The sequence below is a fragment of the Rhodamnia argentea genome, chromosome 3 (genome assembly GCF_020921035.1).
Source record: "Rhodamnia argentea isolate NSW1041297 chromosome 3, ASM2092103v1, whole genome shotgun sequence".
Taxonomy (NCBI): Eukaryota; Viridiplantae; Streptophyta; class Magnoliopsida; order Myrtales; family Myrtaceae; genus Rhodamnia; species Rhodamnia argentea.
Genome location: NC_063152.1, coordinates 13,492,373 through 13,510,720, shown reverse-complemented (window position 1 = coordinate 13,510,720; position 18,348 = coordinate 13,492,373). Strand labels below are relative to the sequence as shown.

General features: G+C 40.8%; 1 long non-coding RNA gene across 1 annotated transcript; it reads left to right on the top strand.

Moving 5' to 3' along the window:
* Positions 1-7,392: 7,392 nt before the first annotated feature.
* Positions 7,393-18,135, top strand: LOC125314348. The gene is made up of 3 exons (XR_007197858.1): positions 7,393-7,482; positions 12,370-12,373; positions 18,123-18,135. It is a non-coding gene; the product is annotated as an uncharacterized LOC125314348 (long non-coding RNA).
* Positions 18,136-18,348: the final 213 nt, after the last annotated feature.

Here is an 18,348-nt window from a genome sequence, read left to right as displayed (position 1 = left end):
TAAAAATTAAATTTCAATCAGTACAAAATTTTGGATCGTGAGGACGTAAGTGACGATTTTTGGACGACACTTGGAACGTTATGTAGTTTAGGACAAGTTTCGAAAATCTTAGTCACCGCATTTAGGATCGAAATCCGCGCACTCAATAACCTTGACCAAGCCCGATCTGCGAAAAAACCAAAATCACCCTCTGTCGGTTGAGCCAAATGTTTAAACAGTCCTATATTACCCGATATTCAAATGCCCACGGTTTTAATGCACAAAAGGACAAAAATCTTAATGGGTGATTGGACAAGTGGTGTCCCATCATGACCAACCCACCAATCACCATCATCTCTCTTCTCTCTCTTCCTTTTTCCCCTACCCATGTACTCTCCCCTCTCTCTCTCCCTTTTTTTTCCTTTCTCTGCCGCATGAAGCCCCCTCGCACCGTTCATCTTCTTCTTCATTCTTCTTCGGGTTCTCGGCCCCCCATCCGACGCCACACTACCAAACACCACCACACTCGGCTACCACGGCCACCTCATCTCACCGCTCCGCCCCTCATCGTCCTCGTCGTGGCGTCGTTAACCCGCCCAGATCGCGACCAGCCCGCTCGAATAGCCCCGAGCCACCTCAGCTCCGCGCACCACTAGCCCGATGACCTTCGACTACCACTACCTCAGCTCCGCCGTGACAGTCCTCATTTGAGAGCCCAATTTAGCCGCGTAACCCACGACCCACTGATTTGGGACCAACAGGACCCGAGCACCTCACGACTCCTCGTCCTTCTTCTGGTCCAAGATAACGCCAATGCCAAACCAGCCATCGCCGTGCTCTACCCCCACCGGTGGTCGTCTACCCTCGGCCAACCTCAACCCACGAGATCCCAATTGCAAATACCCCTAAACCCCGGTCTCCTCCACCCACGTATCCCAAGGGCCACCAAGCCTTCGTGAGCCGCCGTACCGCCATCGTGAGCCGCCGAGACCCCGTTGTCGTTTCGAATACGTGTCATTGAAATTACCGTTCGTGAACGATCACCGGCCGTGAACAATGCACGAGAACAATACCCGGCTTGATCCGAAAGTCTAGTACCCTATCCATCTTCGACCACCGGTTTTTGGTGAGTTAAGCCCCTAAATCCTAATTGGGGCGATAATTACGCTCAGTAGTAGTCAATTAGCATAGTTAGCAATTTAGGGTGTTTAGGTAGTTTAATAGTGGTCGAATTAAATAGAAATTGGGTATTAAGATAAATGGCCACAATTATTTAAGATAGTTGGATTGGTTAGATTGTTTGTGGCTAATTGGTGATTAGACTGGACTGATTGTTTGGGCGGTGATTGCCGGTGTTTGATCGCGAGCGATAGGTCAGAGCCCAGCATGCGGCTCAGAATTGGCTAAAATCGGATTAATAATTATCGTTGGAATTATTATTTGCGTTTAATTAATCCATGGTGATTGAATGTTTGATCGAATGCTTAGTGTTAACTGTTGTTGGTTGCGCGAGCGATTAAAGGTGTCGGGCACCCTGTATTAGATACAATGTCTTGTGAATAATATTGTGTATTCATTTGACCACGTGCGGAATTAAATTACATATTTTAGCATGAAAATGGCCTTGGGCCGAGTCTTTGAGCACATCCGCATGAGTATCCAACTAAAAATAAAAGATAAAAATTGATTGGTTGTCGGATGTACCTAAGTGATCATATGATGAGGTTAAACCATGCTAGTTGTATGGGAATTTTACAAGTTTGTACCATGTCAATCGTGGGAAACCACACGACTTATCAGAAGCACGTCAATTTTTGGCCGTGCCAATCGTATGGATCACACAAATTATTGGATGCCGGTCGCGGCTTGTGACGGATCGACGCTCCTTTTTGGAATGCACGTCTGCTATGCCGTGCCAGTCACACTGGTTACATAGCTTTCAATCGCCGTCACTAGAAATAAGTGACGATGTCCGGTCTTGCCAGTAGGCACTACCGATCGTAATGTTGGGCCCTACCGGTCGTATGCGCCGACCACGCCATTCGCATGGGTTACCTATTAATAAATGGACTTCGTGTGGTGTCCCGTGCATGCAAATTGATATGATGTCGTGCCCATTGATTGTTTGATGTAACTGTTAAGTTGAGTCGACCATTGCATTGTGCATGGCTGAGATTGGTAAGTTTGCTTGTGGTTGACTATTATACATATGATGCTTTTATGTTTGCCTGGTAGGATTTTCTGAGCGAATCAAAGTCCTAGCCAGGCTTAGGCGTTGTTTCACCGAGATTATTCTTATCCCATCGTTGTTAACCCTTTTTCGGGTCCCAAGTGATGAAGCCCGTAGGCGTTTAAGGTGAGGGTCGTTATAGGATTTTGGAAGTATGTGAGAGTTTAACCTTACCCGATTGTGTATCTTTTGAGGTCCTAGAGAGCCGCCCGAAGTATAGGGTTATGTATGAACTGAAATTGTCTTTTGTTTAAATGATTTGTTTAATTTCCTACTTTTCTATCCCTATTGTTAATTGTCCGGGAGAATTTACGTTTCCGCGTGTGCCATAAGTGCGAAAGTCGATAGTGTACACGGGACGCTATCCTCTATGACCTTTGACGATTTGGTAGGGATGTCGCGAGCTTGAGAGTCGGGGCATGACAATTCGAAATTTCCATTCAAGAATAAGATACGTAGAGGTTATTCTTGAATTGAGTTAATAAGAATAAAGTGAATAATAAGTTAATTTAGTTTATCTAAAAGATTTAAAATAAGGTCATCTTTCAATAAGTCAATGTTTTGTAAATTTTTTTTTTAGTCAATGCAAAGTCAAGGAGGAAATGATAAATGGAAATGTCATTCTCTAGCATTAAATGCTAAGATAAAAATCAATGTCACTTTCATTAGTAAAGTCAAAGTATTATAAATGTGTTCATAGTGTCTAAACTTAATGGGCAATTTTTAATAACAAAAACTTGGAGGATAAGTATGAAATTACAATTAAATGGAAATTCATTAGAAAAGTAGTAAAGTTAAAATATTCCTAGATAGATTTATCTAGCAAAACTCCATTAGAAAAGATGTCATTAGCGAATTAATATAGGATGTCCTTAGATTTTTAAAAGAAAGACATGCAATAATAATGGCGAACAAATGACTAAAGATTATTATAAATGACAATTTATAACGGGAAACATTTAAGCTAGCAACGAAGGACGATGTTCGGACTACTCGTACCCGGTTAGTGCGAGGCCGACCCGGGCGTGTTGCCCAAATCGCCGGCTTGAAGCGCCGGCAGCCGCGCCATCAAGGAACGGCGTGGATGGGCGACAACATTGTAGGCGACCATCGCCGGTTGCTGATCTTCAATGAAGAACAATCAATCATGAGTTCGTCTTTAATTAGTTAGTGGCAGATTAAATAGGGTAGATAGTACAAGTTGGATAATAAGTAAATTAAGAAGATTAGGATTAGGAATGCTATCTTAGGAGCATAAACTAAAGAAAACATTAGGAAAATAGTCTTACGTGAAGAAATAGAGAGCAAGAGGACAAACGTAGAAGGATAAAAATCTAAGAACCATCAAGTGGTCTTTGAAATAATAATAATAATAATAATAATAATAATAATAATAATAATAAAAAAAGGAAGTCACTAGCTCTTGAAGTCCACGTGAGTGAATTCTTCAGTCTTCATTTTTTATAAAAGTTTTCCAAAAGTTATCAAAATAAGGTTTGAACGTTTGAAAGTAACGACAAAACATACATGCAAAAGAAATGACATAAAAAGCAAGAGATGACAAGGGATGGTTTTCTTGAAAAGATAACTTTTGAAGGAGCTTTAGAAACCATCCCATCTTTCTCACAAGTCATAATAATATCCAGAGAAAGGAGGGAGTTCGTGTGAGCAAAATAACAGTATTCCACCATCTTTCTTTTGGCATTAGAGTAAATAATTGTGGTATGCACGGCTAGAGGGGGAGGGGGAGAAGGAGGACGACCACCCCATCGGCGCTAGACGGATCGTTGCGCCTACTGACATCCCCACTCGACGCGATGATTGTTCGGCCATAGTCGACGATTCCGTTGCTTGTCCTATATCATCCTTCGTCGACAAGCTCCGTTATTAATTTCTAAATGTAGTGAAATAAGATAAGATTATATAAACACATAAAAGATACTAAGCAAATAATTAAATTAATTACGATTAGATTACATTTAACTAGACTAAGAGAAAATTCTAGAATAGGGAGATGTGATTCAATCTTGATCTAGTAAAAATGTGTGGCTAACAACAAGTCTAGTACAAAAAGGAAAGGGTAAAGTTAAAACATTTAAGAAGTATGATAAATGAAAGTTGACAAAAAGGGTCCTAAGAACTTTCAAGAAGGGATCTTTCCTCTTGAAGTTAGAGAGAGAGAGAGAGAGAGAGAGAGAGAGAGAGAGATCCAGTAAGAATAGTGTCCAAGTCTTTGACCAAAAGAAAAGTGAGGAGCAAGTTCTTTGACATTCTATTATAAAAGGGGCCCTAACGACTCTTGCAAAGTTACGAGCATCTCAAAACTCTTATCTCTTCTTGCATTTCTTTCCCTTTCACATCTTCTCTCTCACGCCCTTCGCCTCACACCACCATCCTCACCCACAGTCACGCTGCACGGGGGTTCGGTCGACCGAGCTGAATGCGAGTCGGCTCCGAGCATTCGTTGTGTTGACTTGCCGACTCAAACGACATCAATATATTCCTCATTCAGGCTTGGTTTTGTTGATTTACTCTTGCATGATGGATAATACCAAAGATAATAAATGGACCATGCGCTTGTAAGGTTGTGGATGACATTAAAAGACTCGACGTGCCACCGTTAACGAGAAAAGTAACGGTGTAGGGGCTCGGGGGTAACGACATGATGTGTAAACCTCTAATGATCATTGTTCACGACAACAGATGGATCTACCGTCATTCGCTGAAAGCTTTTGCTCGAGGCGATGACATAGACGTTGTTATTTAATGATGACATGAATTCAACATGCCGTCGTTCACGTGTAGTGACGACGTCGCCCGGTACCAAAAATTCCGATAAGAGGTTCTTGGAGAGGGTGCCCAAAAGTGATAAGAAAAGCTAACTCATCATTTTTATATGAAGTTTTAAGAAGAAGTCTCACGATTGATGATGTATGGCATTTATGAAAAGGATCATAAGATAGCTTCATGTTAAAATGAATTTTTCACTGCTAAGTTGAGTATTATTCTGATATTCTTGTTTTAGGCCTAGAAATTTCATTTACTGGGCTGTTCACCCATTTCATTCTATTTTGCTGGAGGAAAGAAAATGAGCATCCCGCGAGAGACCATATTTGGGTTCCCAACCCCATGACACATCATCGCCACCATGTCATATGTGTCGACACCGATGTTACCTATGTTCGCATTACTTCCACTATTTGGATTGATGTAGGATTGGCTAAATAGATTCCTATAGAGTTCGTTTCCTAGCATGAGTGACAGGAGGATGGAACGATGAGGGGTCATCTTCACGACTTCCACAGCCCGCCCGGATACCCAGGCAATGGTGTTCTTGCGCTTTAGGCCGAGCCGCTAGGAGCTAGGGTGATTTCGTCATGTACTAATACATGATCCGACGAAATTAGCAGCTAGGAAGTATGGTAGGATAGTCTCCAACAAATTTTGGTTGTGAGATAGGTTGGGAGGTGATGATTGTAAGCCCAAGGTTTAGTGTGGTGGGTAATGGCTTTCCTATATTTTTTGGATGTAAGATAGATTAGGGAAGCCCAGAGCATGTAATCAAGGATTAAGGACGAACACCAACTTATATAAAATCTAGTATTTTGTAATTGTCTTAGAAGCTGCTATGTCTGCTATTTAAACAGGATAGATAGTTCCCTACATATAAAAATAAAGGTTGGTAGAAAATAATGAAGCAAGTTAGAAGACTAAGGTATCTTAAAGTATCAACCGAAAAAAAAAAAAAGGTATCTTAAAGTTGGATAGCTCTTAAGTTGGTTAAACAAGAATCCCTAAGGAATTTCCCAACTATAATAGATCTTAGTTAATATTTTCTAATGATACTCGAAAATAGAAATATAGGATATATTAATAAGATTTTTGAAAATTAAGAAGGACATTTTGAAAATTAAATAGCAACCAGGATATTAGTCCTAGGGTAGTTACAAAATAACTCCAATCAGTCTCCCATGGATATATCTTAATTTGACATCAAATCAGCAACTAATTAGTCATTCGTCAAGAGTATATCCCATGAATTTAGCAATCAATTTGCTAAGCAATCAATCCGGTGAATCACCATGAAATCCACATCCACTCTGCTAACCAATTTTATTTCTAAGGGAAATAATCGAAATTTTATAAATAAAAATCCTAGTCGATAGTATTCATGGCAACATGGGGATCATTTGTGATATAATTTGATGCTCTGCATCATTCTCCCTAGGTTTTGAAAAGATTTGTCGTCAAATCTTGTTGTGGCTTCATCTCCAAGATTAGAAGTGCAAAATTTGCCACAACCATTCTTACCAAAATAACTTGGTTCTTAAAGAACTCGAGGATAGCCCCCGCAATGAAATAAGTAATGCATCAGCTTTATACAAATAAGTATATTAAAGATATGCTGAAAAGTTGAAAATATGTCAAATATATTTTAACACTTAATGGTCACTTTTGGAGACAATATTTCCGGGCATACGAAATGAAAGTAATATGCAATGTCTTTGGTTACCATAATCATTGCCTCTTTCTCTATGACCTCGGTATTTCCCTCCACAAGTTGATTTGGAGGTTCGCCATCCACAATATCATAATTGCTTGATGGTAGTGGATAATCAACAACTCTCCATCTTCAATTTGTTTCATGATCTCTTCTTGCCCCTTGGTTCAAGCTCTTCTTGATATAGATCTTGTTGAGTGTCTCGAAGTTCCATATTGATCTTCTTAATTTCTTCAATGGTGATAGCCCTCTAGTTAGGATAATTTGTTTGTCTATGTCCATAGCCGCACGACTTAAAGCACTTGCTAAATTCACCATTTGATTCTTTTTGGAGCTCGTTAAAGAAATCAGGGGGCTTTTCCTTTCTTTCTCCTATGTAGAAGTATTCGCTAGCTTGTGAGAATAAGTATCTTCAAAGAATGACGTACATTTAGTTGAAGGCTCAGCCGAATATCTCATGTCACCCTTTTGCTATTTCTCTAGGCGATCGAGAATTCTGTCCATTTATTGTTGGAGTTTCTCCATAGCACGTTCATGTCTTTTGCTGTGGGATTGCTCCAAAGTTATGGATCTTCAAACCATATAAACCATTTCTTTTTGTCTTTCTTGAAAAGAAATTAATAACATAAGGTATCACTCAAAACTAGTTCAACGTAGCTCTCTGTACCAATTTGATGTGTGCATGAGGCGAGTGAACGCGTTTTGAGTGATTGTCGAAAGAAGTGAGAATAGATCGGAGTGTAAGGATGGAAATTGAGTGAATAAGGTAAATGTGGGAAATGATACAATCATATCAAGGCCTAAAGGCATGCCACCAGCCAAAAGTCAAGATCGGGATTCGGGACATAAGCTTACCACCGAGGTTTAAAGGATAAACACTAACCAAGACTAAAGAGCTTTTGGTTCACTACCAAAGGGGAATCCAATTTTCAAGGATAAAGAAACCGATATAAAGCAAATTCAACTCAAGAGAGGAATTATCATTCATTCAGCAAATCTGTCCTTACAATGGAGAAGACTCCTCAATTAATAGAAATACTAAGACAAAGCAAAAGAGGAAATAAAAGATAGTAATTTCATCCTCCAGCCTTGTACATCCAATAACAACCTTAAAAGATCAACTAATATCAAAGGAAATAACTCCAACCAGCCTCTCATTGATCATGTCGTGATTTGGCATCAAATGAGCAACTAATCGGGCATCCGACAAGAGTATATTTCATGGAATCATCAATCAATTTGCTAAGCAATCAATCTAGTAAATCGCCGTGAAATCCGCATTCAATCCGCTAAGCAATCTTATTTCGAAGGAAAGTAATCGAAACTTTATAATCGACAATTCCAGTAGATAGTCTTCATGACAACATGGGGGATCATTGGTGACATAATCGGATGCTCCACTCAGCTAAATGGCTTTTGATTCACCACCGAGGAAGAATCCAAGTTCCAAGGCTAAAAGAAACCGATATAAAGCAAATTTAACTCAAGAGATGAATTCTCATTCATTCATCAAATATGTTCTTACAATGGAGCAGACTCCTCGATTAATAGAAGGACTAAGATAAAGTAAAAAAAGGAAATAAAAGATAATAATTTCGTCCACCGACCTTGTAAAGCCAATAACAACCTTAAAAGATCTACTAATATTAAAGGAAATAACTCCAATCAGCCTCCTATTGATCCGTCTTTGTGAGTTTTTTTATAAAACATTATTAATAGAAAATCTTCTATGAAAAATTATTGTCGACCCGGTAAAAATTTCTACTTCATTTTTAAAATTTTTAAATTTCTCTAAAAAATAAATTTTATTATTAAAAAATATCATTTACTTTTTAAAAATAAAAAAAATTATTTTTTATTTTTTATTTTGGCGGTCGGAGACGGTGATTCGGTAGCTGGAGATCGTGACTTGGTAGCGGCAATTGGCGAAGGGCGGTGATTGGAGGTGGGCGGCGACGGGCGATGGTCGGCGATAACGACCGGTGGCGAGAGGAGGCAGATGATGGTCGACGGTTAGCTATAGTCATAGGCGGCGATGGGTGGTGGCTAGCGGTGGTCGGCGGTTGTTGGCCGCGATGGCGGGGTGGTTTGGTGGTTGGCGATAGTGGGCAGCGATGGTGGAGGTGTAGTTGGGAGTAAGTGTAGAGAGCGATTCGCAACTAATATTGAGAGAGGCGCCGAGAATGAAAAGCGGCAAAAGTGAGAGAGTTAGGGTGAAATGAGAGAGACATCAATATCGAGAGATTTCTATTTCGGAAGGTATGAAATCACCCCTCCATGTAATTGAAAATTCCCTCAAATGGTCTCATCTAGAATTGATGAATGGTTAGCGAACGTCGAGCATACTCGCGTTCCTCTTGAATTGTTGGAGAACGTTCTCTAGCAAATCGGGAATGAGAGAAATAGCAACACTTGTCACTCTTTGGAACTAAGTCCAAAGCATACGGTGGAGAATGCTCACTCTTTGTTTCAAAATTGCAAAAGATGGCTCATAGGAAAGAGGAAAAATGGAACTTTATCGGCAACCTCGTCTCAACTTTAGAGACCACTGGAGAGGGGAAAGTTAAAAATCAACATAGATGGAGTTTACCTGGAAGGATCGAGCAAATGAGCCATTGCAACCGTTTGCCGAGATAGCCATGGGGGCCTGATTGACGGTTTGGCATGGTCAATCAAACCTTCATCGGCGGAAATGGTGGAGACAACAACCTTGGTCGAAACTCTAACACATTTTTTCACCCGTGTAGGAGAAGAGTTAGAGATAGAAACAGATCGCTTAGATCTAATATGTGGCCCTTACGGATCAAACTAAAGTTAGTTGGAGTCTCTGTGTGCTTAAGAACGAAGCCCATCTTCTTTGTGAGCCTTACTCGAAATTAAAGATGACCCATATCAATCGAGATGCAAATAAGATGGCTAATTGGGTTAATAAAGCCCAAAGGAGAAATAGTCCATCGAGTAATTGGGTTCTTTATCCCCCTCGAGGTCTTTTAGATTTACGGTGTTCCAAAGCTCTCTTGGAGTGTATTCTTGAACTTCCTTTGATTAAATTTTAAGAGCAATTTTATGAACAAAAAAAATTGGTTGAAAACAATTTTTGAAGCAAAAAATTACTTTAGAAGTAGAAAAATAAAGTTCCATTACCAAATGAATTTCTGCTTGAAAAGTTGTTTTACCAAACAGATTTGTACTCCAAAAGTACTTGTGAAGCAAAAATTATGTTTCAAAAGTGTTATCACGCGCACCCTTAGTTAATGCATCCTAATAATTTCTGCTTCACTCCAAAAGTACCTGTGAAGCAAAAATTGTGTTTTGAAAATGTTATCACGTGCACCCTTAGTTAATGCATCCTAATAATTGAAAATGGCCATCTAATTTGCTCTACATTCAAGCCATGGTTTTGAAAGAAATTTAGTCTCTAGAGATAACCAAATGTCATTTAGATTTATTTTACTAAATCAAACCAATCATGTAGTGGAAAAATACATGATTTCCATTGCTCCCACCATAAAACACAAGTTCACTTTATCGTTCTTGTGGTTGGCTCTATGATTTTATCCATTCAATCGCCATTGTAATTGGCAAAAACAAAAACAAAAGAAGGAATTTGTACATCGCATGAGAAATGAGCCCTATATATCTCGTGACAATTTGTGAAATCATTACATGAGTGTAGTAAATGAATCAAAGTGAATTCAAACCATTGAAAGGGATGGGTCTTATCAAATATGACGGTCCAAAAATTTGATTTAGCGAGCATACGATAGGTTTTGATATCGGTATACAATAAGTTCAATGAGTAATTTCTTTGTCATTTTCCATTAATATCATCCTCGAAATTGGGGGCCCACCCCCAAAATCAGCAACCAAAACAATAATAAAGCCACCACCCATATCAGATTTGGTCTATCTTCCTTGGCATTGAATGCACTTCTACCCGTGGATTCCACATACCAAGCCAGATTGTGTATGACATTCCGAATTTCATACCATTTCGAGACTATTGAATGAAGATTATCTACCGATGTACTTCAGTTTTATTTCACTGGGATCTAATCAATCCCGCATATACCGACCGAAAAGGGAAAGGCTAAAGCATGACAATGTACGTGGACCTAGGAAACTCAAATGAGAATTGGCATTTTGACCATAAGGATTGTCGAGGGAATATTTAGAGCCGGTAAAGGTCGATCTATGAACAACTATGGAATCCTTTGCTAGTGTTATACGATTGGAGCGCGGGTGATTCCGCCTAACCAAAATGACCATGACTTGAGCAAGCCTAAGAGTGATGAAAATCACCGAGTCGATATGCGTAATGTCGCTATAAAAGCCGCCCGTCGATTGAGATGAACTGAAGTTACATTCAAAGGAAAATGAATCAACAGATGGATTTTCGAAACTGGGAAAATAGAAATGAAGAATTCCAATTTTGGTTTTGAATTGGACGTCACCTCATCGATGGTAATTTGGTCTGGAAAAATCGGAATTTTTGGATGACAAGTGTAAAATGACCATTTTACCCCTCAAGCATTAACCTTACCTTAAGTGAGCTAAAGGGTATTCTGGTCTTTTGTACACCTTATATGCTGAAAATTTATTGGAGAGAGAGAGAGAGAGAGTCAATGAGGGTCAAACCTTCTAGAAGAAATTCTTGGATAAGAGGCAAATTGGATATTTACACTTCATTGACCCATGTGCTCAACTATTCACCTTTGGACTAAGCATATAATTGGCATTTAACTCTCTCTCATCCTTTTTGCTTAGCTGAAGATCATCCCCACCCTTGTTCTTCATGTTAACTCCATTTTCCTCTTCATTTTGTTCACCCACAGAAAGTCGCTCAGCCCGTCCAGCCCCAACGCCCTTCACTGTTCCGGCCATATCTCCTTCGTTTGACGTCGGATTAAGGTGAGACCACCTACATTTGAAAACTTATCATCTTATCTTTCTAGGGACATATTATGAGCAAAATTTGGCCCAGTATATTTTTCTGTAGGTCCGATTGAATGGACAAAGGTCCAGTCGGGATTGAATCTGACCCGGTTTGAGAGAGAGCTCTCTTACAATGGTTTTAAGAGCTCATTTTGCTTCAAAATTTTTGTGGGATATTCTAGACATATAGTACTTGACTTGGCTGAGTTAGGATTGCAAATTTAGTTGAGGATTGATGAGTAATCATGGCTAAATGGAGATGGTTTTTGAGGAGCAGAAACTGCCTGTTTGCATGTCTGAAAGAATTGGACGAATTGGAGGTCTTCAAAGTCTTATTTTGACTTCAAATTTTCGGTGAACTCATGAGACATATAGAATAAAGTTTTAGCAAGTTGGTTTCGCATTAATTTGGAGATTAGGATGAAATTATGAACTGTTGGAAATGGTATAAGCAAAACCAGTTTTTGCTCTGTTCTGGGAAGGTGCTATCCGATTCTGTTCAAGGCTGGAATTGGTGTCTCCTTGGCTTGAATTTTTCGTTTAGACATGCTACGATGTTTATGAATGTGTTATTGAGGAGTATGTGCAGTGGATTGACGATTAGAGGTAGTTTTGTGGCTAAACGGCGCGATTGAACCTAAATCGCACTCTACCCTGTTTTGGACAGAATTGATTTTGGACTTGGACGCTTAACTGGAAGGTCGTGGCTAGGTCAATTGAATAGGTAAGTTACCCTTAACCTTTTATTAAGACATTAGGGTACTAAGGGACCTATTTGTGATCCAATTGGGTGATTTATGAGTTAAATTATGCATGATCGAATGAATTGAATGATTATATGATATTTAATCTTTTGTATGGCACGAGAATGAATTATGATTGAACTGACGAGAATTATGCTTGTTGACTTGATTGCATGTAGGTGCAATTTGTGCCGGGCCTAGTGTAATGTGGCCTTGAGTATTCTCGTGTGCTATGGATTAAATGCTCGTTAAGTCGAGTTGTACACGATCATGAAGTTGTTTGAAATGTGAGGTGAAATTGTGGACCCTTGGCCAATGAAAAATATTTTTGACTAAGAATAAGTTTGATCAGCTGACTTGCGAATACATGAGTTGTGTTAACCTGATGCGTTATGACTCGGGTTATGAGACTATTTGTACCCTGAGGCGTTATGACGTGGGGTTTTGATATTATCCTGAGGCATTAAATGCGGAATTTGACCTAATGCGTTATTACGCGGGTATTGCCAAGTACATCAAGATAACCTGATGCGTTATTACGCGGGCCTTAATATCAAGAATGAGATTACTGTACTAGTACGTAGAGCTTGGTTCCGAACTACCGAATGCCTGGTTATTGTGATTGTTTAAATTGTCAATGTCTATGTTTGCGCTTGCATCATGCCTATACTGATTTTATTGACATCTTCGGACGTCTTTGATTTGAGAAGTAGTCTGGAGGTACTAGTGGCTTAGTCTAGGGTTAGGGTTGATTTGCTAAAAGTTATTCTCACCCCTCCGTGGGATCCTTCTTTTAGACCCCGGACCTTAAAGATGCCACCTGTTCGCCTGGGTGACCCCAAGGAAATGACATCTACTTTTGACGAGTTTCCATAAGGCAAAGGTTTTGTGTATATTCGGAAATGTACTGCCGTCCGGGTTGAAGAAGGGAAGGACCATTTGATACCCCATTGTTTTGAGGCGTGGTATCGCCGAATTGGAAACTTTACCACCGGTCCATTGAAGCCAACCGAGGTTCCTAGAGGAGGAGGAGGATGCTACCGAGGTGTGATCCAATAGTTCTTCCGATTACGACCCCAAAGCGGATCAAGACGAGGATGAAGATGAGACCAATAGTTCAGTGTAGTGGTGGTAGGTTGTGGCATCTTGGTTGTCTTTTGCTAAAAACCTTTGGTGGGACCAAGTGGACGTCTGTTGTATTTTGACATGACCTTCTTGTACGACTTTGATGCATATGTTAATTATATGTGGGGTACCTTGGTGTACCTTTTGTTTGTCGGGGCTATTTATTTACTTCTGCGTATGCATCTAATTTGAGTTTTGTTATCGTCCGGATCCTGGAGTATGACGATCGTAATGGGATGTGGCGAGTGCTAGGGTACGCGGGCGTGACATCCCCGTTTGTTTGGTATCGTAGCAAGGTTAGCTCGATCCGAGGTGATTGAGGATTGGAGTAATAAGGAGGAATGAATTCTAGATTGGTGGGTAGCGAGACCTTAGGAGATTCGCTAGAGTTAGGCGAGAAATGCATGTCATTTGAGTTGGCACATGTGATTGGCATATTGAAGTGGCATCATTGTGGGTGTGTAAGAGGTTACCAAGCTCCGTACTTAGCACCGAGTGTCATTGTTCCGTGGCTTGTTTTGTGAATCAATGACCGGTTGTGATTATACTAAGTTACAGATGCGTTTGGACTTAAGGTATGACATGAACTCCTAATCAATGTGCTCTTGGTTGCTATTGAGTGATTGGTTGTCTATTTGAGTAATTGTTATCTTGCTATGTAACGTAGAATCATGGGACTTGAGTAGTGACTTGGGTTTCTAATTCCATGGTGGAATTATAGTGATTAAGGTAGTATAAGTTGAGCAAGATGAATCGCCCTCGTGGTAGACCGAGAGGATCGGGAGCATCCAGCTTGAAGTCGCAAGTAATAGAAGACCCTAGAGTAGATGGGATTATTAGGGCCATGGAAAGGATTGGCTATTTGATGGATCGGCAAAATCAAGATAGAAATGCCGATATTGCTCAAGCTGTCCGAGCTGTTTTGGGTCGTGCCAATCAAGCCAATGTGAATGATGGAAATGCTTGGGAACGAGGGGAATAATATAAATGATGGGAACCGTTAATGTTCAAGGAGGTGGAAATGCCAATTGACAGATGGGTCAGCTAGTGGAGCAATTTATAAAGTTAAAACCCACTCAATTTGACAGATCTGGAGACCCGGAGTTGGCACCGAGATGGATAGAAAAGTTGGATAAGGCTTTTGGAGTCTTGGGGTGCACAGATGAGGAGAAAGTACTCCTAGCGGTTTATCGGCTGGAAGGTACCGCTAATGACCGGTGAAATGCCACCAAGGCCGGAGTATTTCCGGAAGGCGTTGCTCAGACTTGGACCGCTTTTAAGACCGCCTTCAATGATAAGTATTTCTCAGAGACGGCGCGAGAGAGGAAGTTAGTAGAATTCTTGTAGTTACGCCAGAATCAACTAACAATGGATCAATATGAGGCTGAGTTTGCCGGATTGTCGAGGTATGCACCGAGATCGGTTGAGGATCCACGGGAGAAGGCGCGAAGGTTTCGAGATGGATTGAGGTCGAAACTTCATAGTTAGATGGTGGCTTTGAATCTGAGAACTTATAAGGAGATATATGAACGTAGCCGGATGATAGAGAGGGACGTGAAAGAAAGAGCTATCGCATTTAGATCACGGTTTGCTCCATTGAGAGATAATCGTCGGTTCGGCAAGATGCCGATGTTAAGGAATAGACGCTTTGCCCCTCCCGTTAAGAAGAACCTTGGGAAACCACCGCATCAATCGAACCGGATTTGCCGTTTGTGCGGTAGAAGACATGGGAACGGGCCTTGCCCGAGCAGAACATGTGCATGTTTCAAGTGTGGCCGGTTCGGCCATCAGATAAGGAATTGTCCGAGCCAAGCTCCGGGACCTAAACCTCAAGGTCGGCGACCACAAGCGGGACCGCAGGCTGCTGCTCCGCAGGATAATTTGAACAAACCACCCGCTCAAGGAAGGGTTTATGCGGTGGCATGAGGTGAAGCGGAGAACGCGCCTGGCGTGGTCACAAGTATGGTTAAATTATGCGGTCATCTTGCCTATGCTTTATTTTATCCTTGAGCATCATATTCGTTTGTGTCTGCTCGGTTCTTGATTTGGCTAATATCAAATTGGAACCGTTGGATGTGATGTTGCATGTTACTACCCCGTTAAAGGATAAAGTGATTGTTTCACTAGGTTGTGCGAATTGTAGCATAGTCGTTGGGGGTAATGAGGATATGATAGATTTGGTTGTGCTGCCTACGTTTGATTTTGACGTGATTATTGGAATGGATTGGCTGAGTAGACAAAAAGCGGTAGTTGATTGTGGTAGCGGGGTAATCCGTTTCTGTCCGGATGATCGCCCTAGATTTGAGTTCGTAGGAAGTCGAGGAGGAATCTCGATTCCTTTAATTTCGTCACTTGAGGTAATAAAGTTGTTAGATGAGGGGTGCCAAGCGTATTTGGCTGCGGTAGTGGCTACGACGTTCGTGGAACCTAACTTGGGGAGTATACCAGTGGTACGTGAATTTCTCGATATATTTCCTCAAGAATTGTCGGGTTTTCCATCAGAGAGGGAAATTGAGTTTATAATTGAGTTAGCCCACGGAACGGAACCAATTTCGAAGGCACCTTATAGAATGTCCCTATTTGAGTTAAAGGAACTTAAGGTTCGGATGCAAGAATTGTTAGACAAGAGATTCATTCAACCGAGCACGTCGCCTTGGGGAGCGCCGGTGTTATTCGTGAAGAAAAAGGATGGGTCATTGCGATTGTGTATTGATTATAGGCAACCGAATCAAGTAACGATCAAGAATAAATACCCATTACCAAGGATCGATGATTTGTTCAATCGGTTGCAAGGAGCCTCAATGTTTTCTAAGATAGACACGAGGATGGGTTATCATCAATTGAGGATAAAGAAAGAGGATATTCCAAAACGGCGTTTAGGACGAGATATGGGCATTATGAATTTACCGTCATACCGTTCGGATTGACTAACGCCTCACCTGCATTTATGGATTTAATGGATCGACTATTTAAGGAGTATTTGGACCAGTTTGTGATTGTCTTTATTGACGATATTTTGATTTATTCGAAGAGTAACGAAGAGCATGAACGACACTTGAGAGTTGTCTTGTAGACTTTGAGAGAATACTCGCTTTACGCTAAGTTTAGCAAATGCGAGTTTTGGCTGAACAAAGTGGCATTTCTTGGTTACGTGTTATCGGGAGAAGGAATTTCGGTAGACCCCTCAAAAATCAAAGCGGTCATGAATTAGTCGAGGCCTACGACGGTTCATCAAGTTCGCAGTTTTACGGGATTGGCGGGTTATTATAGATGATTTGTGGAAAGTTCTCGTCTATAGCTATTCCCTTAACGAGGTTGACCAAGAAGGATATGCGGTTTGAATGGACGGATGAGTGCGAATGGAGTTTCCAAGAGCTTAAGCGAAGATTGACAACCGCACTAGTGTTGGCCATTCCTTCCGGGCCTGGAGGATATGAAATTTATAGCGATACTTCGCTAAAGGGTTTAGGATGCGTATTAATGCAACATGGAAGAGTTGTCGCTTATGCTTCAAGACAATTGAGACCTCATGAAATGAATTGTCCGACGCATGATTTGGAATTGGCTGCAATCGTGTTTGCTTTAAAGATTTGGAGACATTACCTGTGCGGCGAAAGATTCCAGATTTATACAGACCATCAGAGCTTGAAGTATCTGTTCTCTCGAAAAGAGTTGAATATGAGACAGCGTCGATGGATGGAGTTGCTCAAAGAATATAACCGTGATATTCTGTACCATCCTCGAAAGGCAAATAGAGTTGCGGATGCCCTGAGTCAAAAGTCAAGCATCGCGCATTTATTGGTTAAATGATGGTCTCCGCTTGAGGAATTAAGAAATTCCAAGTTTAAATTGAAAATTTACCAATTGTCAAGTTTAATGGCAACTTTGAGAGTGGAACCCGAGATCCAAGACAGGATAAAGGCCTTGCAGTCTATGGACCCGGATATTCAAAAGATTCTTAAAATGGAAGTCGCGAAGAGAAAACCAGAGTTTCAAGTGTCAGCACATGGGATCTTGAAATTTCGCGGATGCTTATGTGTACCTGTTGACGAGGAACTTAAAGAAAGAATTTTATCTGAAGCTCATAGGAACACGTACGGTATCCATCCGGGTAGCACGAAAATGTATCAGAATCTACGTCAACATTATTGGTGGAACGGAATGAAAATAGACGTGGCTAAGTATGTAGCAAAATGTTTGACTTACCAATAGGTGAAAGCACAACATTGTAAGCCTGGTGGACTGTTGCAACCTTTGGAAATCCCGGAATGGAAATGGGGGCATGTTACTACAGATTTTGTTATGGGTTTACCGAGAAGTCAGAGGGGACATGACTCGATCTCGGTAGTCGTGGATAGACCGACTAAGTCTGCGCATTTTATACTCATACGAAAGGATTTCGCGATGGACAGGTACGCTAAGTTGTATATGCGGCAAATAGTGCGACTTCACGGGGGTGCCTGTAACGATCACTTCGGACAAAGATCCCAAGTTTATAGCGAATTTATGGAAAAGTCCGCAAAACGCTATGGGAACTAGATTACAATTTAGTACAGCGTATCATCCACAAATAGATGGACAATCGGAAAGGACAATTCATACGCTTGAGGATATGTTACGAGCATGTGTAATAGATTTTAAAAGGAGTTGGGAAGATCAATTGCATCTAGTGGATTCGCATATAATAACGATTACCAGCAGAGTATTAAAATGGCACCGTTTGAGGTCTTATATGGAAGAGCCTGTAGAACTCCGGTATGCTGGGATGAGGTTGGAGAAAGAAGCATAATAGGTCCAGAGTTGGTAGAACGATGCGTGGAAGCGGTAAAAATCAT